Here is an 8,523-nt window from a genome sequence, read left to right on the forward strand (position 1 = left end):
GAGAGAGAGAGAGAGAGAGAGAGAGAGAGAGAGAGAGAGAGAGAGAGACGATAGTAATTTTATCGGCGCGTCCGTTTATTTCGGTCATCGTTGAAACTTCCTCTCTATTTCCTTCCGTCCTTACACCAACTAACTTCCGTCTACTACCTACACATATCTCTACCTTCTGCTAGTCTTGTCCATCAATCGATCTCGCACGCGATATCCTAACAACCATTAACTTCAGTAGTAACAGCTTGAAAGGGATGAATTATTTAGGGTTCGATCCTTTTTACGTCCAATTTGTAGTTAAATCAACGTATATAAGATAAATATTTCTAATATATCGTGAGGTTAAAAGATACATTGCTGGTAATTGATTAGGGAACATTCTCAACGTAAACGAACGAGAATTTAATAAAAAAAAAATAATAGGATCTCTATGGTGATGGACAAACAACGGATGAGAATTCGAAGACGCTCTCGATCCTCAATGAAAAATCGTTGTTTACTAGTCAATAATTGAAAAAAAATCCCACGAAGATACGAAAGAAAGAATTAAGAAGGAAAAAAATGGAGAAGTAAATAAAAAAACGAACGGAGACTTTTGAATTCTTCAGAATCGCTTTACCCAGTCTTATTTAATTCAACGTTCCATTTCGCTTTACTCGGTGCGATGGATGGAAAGTCGACGGACTGTCCCCTCGGGATAATTAAAGTCCGGAGCGTTCGAATGCACAAGAGAGGGGTGAGAGAAAGGGGTATTAATGGAATTTATAATGGTCTTTTTGTCAAGGCATTCCAAACTCGCGGACCTCTCTTGGCCTCTCTCTCTCTCTCTCTCTCTCTCCCATCATTTTCTTTCTCTCTCGTTTTCACTCTCACTCTCACTCTGTCTTTATCTTTCTCTCTCTTTCTATCTTTCTCTCTTTACCATCGTTCTCTTGCTCTTTCTCTTTGATTCTCGTTCGTCCGACGAACATCTCCAGACGAGGATATCCGTACTGATTTGAAATGCGATGGCGGTGCTCCTTTGCAGCTCCGTGCCCGACAGAGCGAAATAATGGACTATCGGACGAGCTAACACGGAACTTATATTCTCGGGATTTTGTTCGAAACGTCTAAAGCACGTAGAAAGTGTGAGGAATAAACTCTCACAGTTTCTTTCATCTTATTTACTCCTACTTGAATCTATTTCTCTATCTTTCTCTTTATTCCTTTCGGTCTCTCATTCATTCTCTCTCTCTCTCTCTCTCTCTCTCTCTCTCTCTCTCTCTGTGTGTGTGTGTGTCTATCTGTCTCTAAACTACAATGGGAGGATAATGTTAAAGGAATTAGAGGAAAAATTGTAAGGTTTCCAAGCGTCACGCGATCTTTTTAGAAAGACTCGCAACACTCGAGGGAAGAAAACGCGATCATGGCTTAACCAAAATAATAACAACAATGATAATAACTAATGTATGTATATATATATATATATACCACGTCAGAGAACTTAAGAGAATTAGGTTAATAAGAGAGATTCATGATTTCCGTCCGATTGGAGTTCGCGAGCGTGCTACTTTACGTCCACCGTGAGATCCTCTAATAAAAGAGAACCTTGGCTCTTGGAGTCGATCGTTATCCCAGCCGGAAACTTTACAACGAACTAGTTTGAAACTTTTAGCCGGTCGGACTGCATTCTGAGAAAACAAAGTGTATCCATGGATCGAAGAAAATCGTTACCTCACCCAAAACCCGTTTCACCGTGAAGCTTTTAGAAGAAAAAGAAGAAGAAGAAGAAGAAAAGGAAGAAGAAGAAGAGGAAGCAGAAGAAGAAGAAGAAGAAGAAGAGAAGAAGAAGGAAGAAAGAGAGAGAGAGAGAGAGAGAGAAAGAAAAAAAAAGGGATGAAACTTTTGCCTGCGTAAACGTATTTGTAAGAGCCGCGGAAGAGTACTTTACGGTGTACCTTGCAAACTTTCTCGATCATCGGATTAAATAACTTTAGGAAATTCGAACTTGTATGAAATAAGATCACATATTTTTAACGTATTCGATACGACGAAGAAAGAATAGTTAATGTATCATATATTTATTATTTATTATATATTTTAAAGGAACATAGATCATTATCAACGTTCAGATTGAATATTAAAACATGCATAGATTATCTATGCATGTATGTATATTTACTTTTAAGCTCAACTTGTTCCAATTTCGTATTTCTCTCAATTCTCTAATCTCCGACGATGATAAGCGCGGACTTAAAATTCATCTTTCATTTTTATTACAAATACATACGTTCTAATATCTTTTTTTTTATATATTCATACACCCTCGTCATTTGTTTCACTAAGTCACTACACGTATATACACGAAATGATACAAGAAAGTACAGAAAGTAAGTTACAGAGAAAAAGTTACGCCTATTCGACGTTTCTTCGAAATGTGAAACGACAATAGGAAACTACGATCTGGCGCTGACAAATTTGTTTTCGTGCTCGCGATAAAGGAACTTCGTCGTTCTCTTGAGGAAAGTAGCTCGGTCCGTTTATCTCGCGACAAAAGATCATTTCTGTCTGTTTCTTTCACTTTGTGTCCGCAGTTCTGTGAGAAAGAAAAAGAAAGAAAGAAAGAAAGAAAGAGAGAGAGAGAGAGAGAGAGAGAAAAAGGAAGGGAGACATCGCCGATCTTTTCTGAAAGAGACGCAATCGCGTATGGTAAAACTTGAAAACTTACAAAGAAGGATAATAAAACAAGAAGACTTCGCGTAGAATCTCTAGTTTCTTATACTTTTCTTTTTTCCTGCCTCTTCTTTTTTTCCTTATCTTTTTTCTTCCTTTCCCCTTTTTTTCTTCTTTCTCTCTAATATAAAATTTCGCATCGAAATCTTCCATGGTGCTCATCTTCTATGGAATTTCGCTGAGCCATCGTCGAGGGGTTGTTTCATTTTTAACGACTATATTCTAGAGAGACAAGATTTCTTATCGTTCCCTCGTATCGTTTAGTATCGTTAAAAGCTGGTAAGTACACGTGTCCGGATCGTAAAGAAAGACCAATCGACATACATACATACACACAATAGTATTTCTTTCATATAGAAAATATTCATTTTATTACTCTCGTCTAGTTTTATCAATTCGCGTGATGATTTCTATTAACTAAACGGATATTCGTTGGGGTTATCGAGGAAAGAAAATAAGACTAGTTTTTCTCAGCTCTTATTAAGTCTTATTTTTCGATAAGAAATGAAAAGACGAAGATGAGAAAAAAAAAAGAAAAGAAAACAAAAAAGAGAAAGGAAAGCAAAAAATGACAGAAAGAGAAAGAGAGAACGAGATAGTAAAAGTACGTATTCTTTCTCGCTCGTGTCGTTAAGGTGCCAGGCGGTTCTGTAGCTATCACACCAGTAAGTCCTTCGAGCAACGATAATTTCGACGATACTCTCCATTCCGTTCCTCCTCCCGGTTGCTGCCGGATACCATTAGAGTCTTGGTATCGTGCCAAGATACATCTGTCGACGGTCGAAAGAGCACCGTAGCAACTCGTCGTCTTATACGAAAAATCCTAACGTAGGTATACGCGAACCCTCTGACGTGTGACATCGCCACCCTTGCGTTTTACTATTACTATTACTATTACTACTACTACTACTACTATTTCTAGTACTACTACTATCTTTTCTTCTTACCCTCAACCCTTTCCACTATCCTCGAATTATCGCCTCTTTCTTTCTCCCCGAGCCGTTTCTATCGACTTTCCAAACACTATATAGACTTCGCGCGACGATCGCTTTTCTCGGTCTCGATTTCCGTCCTGCCACTCCATTCTTTCCAACGACACCGACTCCTTTTGCTTTTCCACGAGGATTAAGGGTATAAGTGAGAGATCTATCGATCTTACGCTTTCTCTCTCTCTCTCTCTCTCTCTCTCTCTCTCTCTCTCTCTCTCTCTCTCTATCTCTTTTTTTCTCTCTTTTTTTTTTCTTTTTTGTCCCCTCTCTTTTCTTCTCTCTTACTTCTAAATTCGTTATTTAAATTTGTTAAGTTTATTTAAATCTTTTAAATTCTTTTTTTCTCTCGTAGGACGTGATCAATGTAAAGAGATATGTATAGTGAATAATGAATTATCTCGCTTAAGGGGTTTCTATCGTTTATGCGTTTGTCAGAATTTACACTGTCGAATTCTCAGCATTTTTTGTCCATTTTTTTCTGATCAAGGACTTTTTTATGATAAAAGTTTTTTTTCTTTTTTCTTTTTTTTTTTCGTTTAACGAGATTAACTCTTCCGAATTTTTGAAAAAATGTTTGCGAAGATCATGTTTGAAAAATAGATACTTTTTAAGGGTAGCTTTAGCGGGAATAAAAGTATCCTTAGAAAATGAAAATAAAGGCAAGGCTAGGAAATATAATACTTTTGAAATAAATTTATATAGTTAAATATAAAGATTAGCAGGTATTAGCAGGGATCGATCAATTTTATCTTCTCTCTTTCTCTCTCCCTCGTTCTCTCTGTTTTTCTGCCTCTTTTTTCCTCTCTTTGTTTTCGACATATAATAAATTTATTAATTTATCAATTTTTTAATTTTCTCTCTCTCTCTTTTTTTTTTTTGGTAGAAAAGCATAGAGTGATCAACATAGAGAAATATATTTATATTATGGATTGCTCGCGCTGAGGAGTTTTATGAGTTTTTCAAATAAAATTGCCATTTCTTTTCCATTTACCGGTGCCTGCCATCGAAGCGATATTATTGCGATATCGACGACTCTCGAAATTCGAAATAAAAACGCAGCCTCGCTCGGATCGAATAGCATCGAGCCAGCGTATGCGTCATACGAATGCGTGGGCAGAAAATAATGTGTATGTGCGTGTATATGTTTGTACATATGAGAAAGAGAGAGAGAGAGAGAGAGAGAAAAAGAGAGAGAGAGAGCATTGTCGATTTTCTCTCGAGTGCGAGTTAATAAAGTTCTCGCGTTATTCGCGTATTGACGGCCGACCATTTTCATTTGGGCATGATTTTCAGCGTTTGTACGTCCGTTAGCCAGCAGTACGGATCACGTGCCATTAGCTTTTACGCTTGTAACGAACGGTAGGTACTTCGAATCGCCACTAGATACGACTTTCGATTCTCGAGGGAAAAAAATGAAAGACCTTGTGTACAAGTTCCTGTTCCAAATTACGATCTCTTTCAAATCCGACGAGCACTGACCATTGAATACGGTTAACGAAATACGCACGAACATACTGTATCTGTTTGCTTGTGGAATACATAAGTATATATATATATATATATATATATATATATATATATATATATACACACACACATATATGCATATGTACATCATACATAAATATATTCGTTAATCAGACAATTTTGACTAATTGTTAAAACATTAATAGAACGTTCTCTCGATAATCAATCTATATTGAATTTGCAATATATAATTCGTTTATTTTATTGATATTAAAAAAATAATCGTTCGTTTCCTCGGATATTTAGTCGAGATTTCGATCGATCGTCACGTTACCTTCGGCATGATTAACGGGGTGAAAAGGATGCTTTTTGCTATCACGCGGAGACCGAACGAATGGGATGCGCCGCCATCGACGGTGCTCTTTTTTTTCTTCTTCTTTCAATCTTCTCTACTCTTTTTCTTTCTCTCTACTCTCTTTTTCTCTTTCTCTCTCTTTTTCCTCTCTCTTTTTTCTTTCTCTTTTCTCTCTCTCTCTCTTTCTCTCTCTCTCTCTCTCTCTCTCTCTCTATCTCTCTCACGCGTGCCCTAGTTACCAGTGCAGAAGGAAGGAGCTGAGAGGAAAAGCGAAAAGTGAATACCAGGGAAATGTGATTCGGTCGAAGCCCAAGCGTTGTGGCTGCTGCAAGGTTTGCATTACCATTTTGGCCGCTAGCCAAGCCTGGCCACCGAACTCCACGGATATCCGATAGGAGATAAGGCCTGCACCACTTCTCCCCTCTACTCTCTTCACCACCGGATCGTCTTATACTCGTGCTTGGATTCAGGCAGCTCACCCGCTGGATAAACACTCCCGCGAGAGGGTAGACTCCCTCCAACTCTCTCTCTCTCTCTCTCTTTCTCTCACGCTCCTATTCTCATACTCCTACTCTCTTCATTTCTCTCTCTCTCTCTCTCTCTCTCTCTCTCTCTCTCTTTCTGCCACGCGCCCTGGGATTTCCGCAGATTTACAGGCCGAAATTTCCTTATCGTGATCGCACCACTATATGTAGCTATGTTTCAAACGGTGGATTTAAGAAGTCCGGAGGAAGATACTTATTAATCTTCTCTTTCTCCAACGTCATTCCATTTGAGAGAAAAATTTTGCATAATTTTTTTCTTATCTTATCTTCTCTTCCTTGTTCTTGTTCTTGTTTTCGCTCTTTTCTTTTTTTTTGTTTTGCCATTTTTTCTGATCTTTCCTTTTGTTTTTGTTTGTTATCGTTTTTTTAAGTACTTTCTTCCTTTTTTACGTCGTCATTCTTTCCTTTGTTTTGTTTGTTATTTCATTTTTGAAGATCCCTCGGTAATAATGAAATATAAATACTAGTGTGAAGAAAGCAATCGGATAACATACGAAGATGCTCTTCGATATAATGTACATAACAATGTGTTACTACCAACAAATATGTCATGATAAAACGTTTTCAAAGCTTCTTTGCTTTGTAATAACAATTTCTTTTCCTACTTTGAGACTTTTTTATAACGATTTTCTTTTTCTCTCTTTCTTTACTAATCCCCTTTCTTCGTAATCTTCTCTATACGAATATCGATTGGTAATAATAAAATACACATACTTATTTGTAAGAGTCTTATCGACATTTAGATTTCAGTACGTCGTCCCGATAAAAAAAGCATTCGAGATAAGAAATATTCAATGTGCCCTTTCAATGCTACATCCCTATTTACGTGTGTGCGTGTTCAATTCTTTGGAAAAACATATAACAAGATACAGATATTCCTACGAAACAATTTGATTTAACAATGAAATATCGATTTCAACCTCGCCACCATAGAAACGTCAAGATAAGAAATTTTCAACGGCACCGTTGAAAGCGGCCACGTTAGGCTCGTTAAAAGATCCAATTCGTCATTTATCACGTCGTCTTACACCCCCTGCGTGACTCCGCCTCCATTCGATTTCAATTTTTTTCTCTCTCTCACATATACACACATACCTACACCCTCTCATGGAAGGTGTTGCACGTCAAGTTTTTTCAAACAGCAGGCCATAATCTCCGTATCCTTCCGCTCCTTCTCAGACTGTGACTAACGACATGCAAGGGAACGACGTTCGATGGTGGAACTTCGAAGGAACGTCGCGTTCTTCGTGGGAACGAGAGCCAACGTTCCAATTTTATCGACGCCTCTTATCTCTTGCAATATTTATTAAGCCGACGTGAGACTTGGGTCTAGAGAAAAAAAGGGAAAAAGAAAAAAAAGAAATAGACTTTTATTGGGTGGATGCATCTTTTACTAGATTTTATTCGGGTCACGGAATTTTTCCCTATTTATATTTCAATCGGTCGTTCATCGACATTGAGCAATTTTATTTTCGCTTGCAATTAGTTTGGAATTCTTTTTAAGAATTTCTAAGGGTCATAGGATTATTTTAAACTCATAAAAATAGCGTATATTTTTTTTCGTGCGACGGAATTAACGATTTGTTTCGTAATTGGGACTCTCTTTTGTGTTTTAATTTTCGTATTCCGTATTATCCCAAAATACTGTTTTTACTTTTGATTTTAATAAAAAGAAGGAAAGGAGCAAAAATTAAATAAGGTAGAAAACAAATCGTATTAATGCGTTAATAATGTGCGAGTTGTTAAATAACACGAAATCGAAATTTTCTTTTCTTTTGTGTTTAAAAGTTGCGAGCAAATAGGTTTTATTGACTTTTATAATTTAATTATATCGCTTTAGGCAAATAATAATATAAATAAAGATTTAATCGAATTAATATTCATAAAAAATGTTTTTTGTTTAATCGAATCGAATTGTTGAAAATAAAAAAATACTACGATATGTACTTTGCATTGTCCTTCAGAAAATAAGTAATATCTTTTCAAGTACAGTTATATTAAACCCGTGCTTCACATTTGATTTTAAAGCTTTTCTTGAATGGAAAGACCAAGCGTACTACGAAAAATAGTTACCTCACCTATTTTTCATTTGCCTGAAAGCATTTTCGTGTATCTCCGTCGTATCTTTGTATAACACTCGGTATATTGAAACAAATTAATTCCTATTAAATTTCTACCTTTTCTCAAAACAAAATTCCTCGTACTGTTACGACATTGTTTTACTACATTGCTCTTTTGATAAGAAACTATGAAACTAATCTTTTATTTCGCGACATTTTTTCTACTTTGACTTATTATTAATATCTCTTGTATTTTATCATGTCGAATTATATCAATTTAACATTTTTTCTTTTCGTAAAAACCTTTCTAATTTACTTGAAATAAAAAATTTCCTCGTATATTCGACATCGTGATTATCTACTCGTTAATTATAAAACAAAAAAAAAAAATCTAAAACGAAAGA

The sequence above is a fragment of the Vespula pensylvanica genome, chromosome 21, assembly GCF_014466175.1.
Source record: "Vespula pensylvanica isolate Volc-1 chromosome 21, ASM1446617v1, whole genome shotgun sequence".
NCBI lineage: Eukaryota > Metazoa > Arthropoda > Insecta > Hymenoptera > Vespidae > Vespula > Vespula pensylvanica.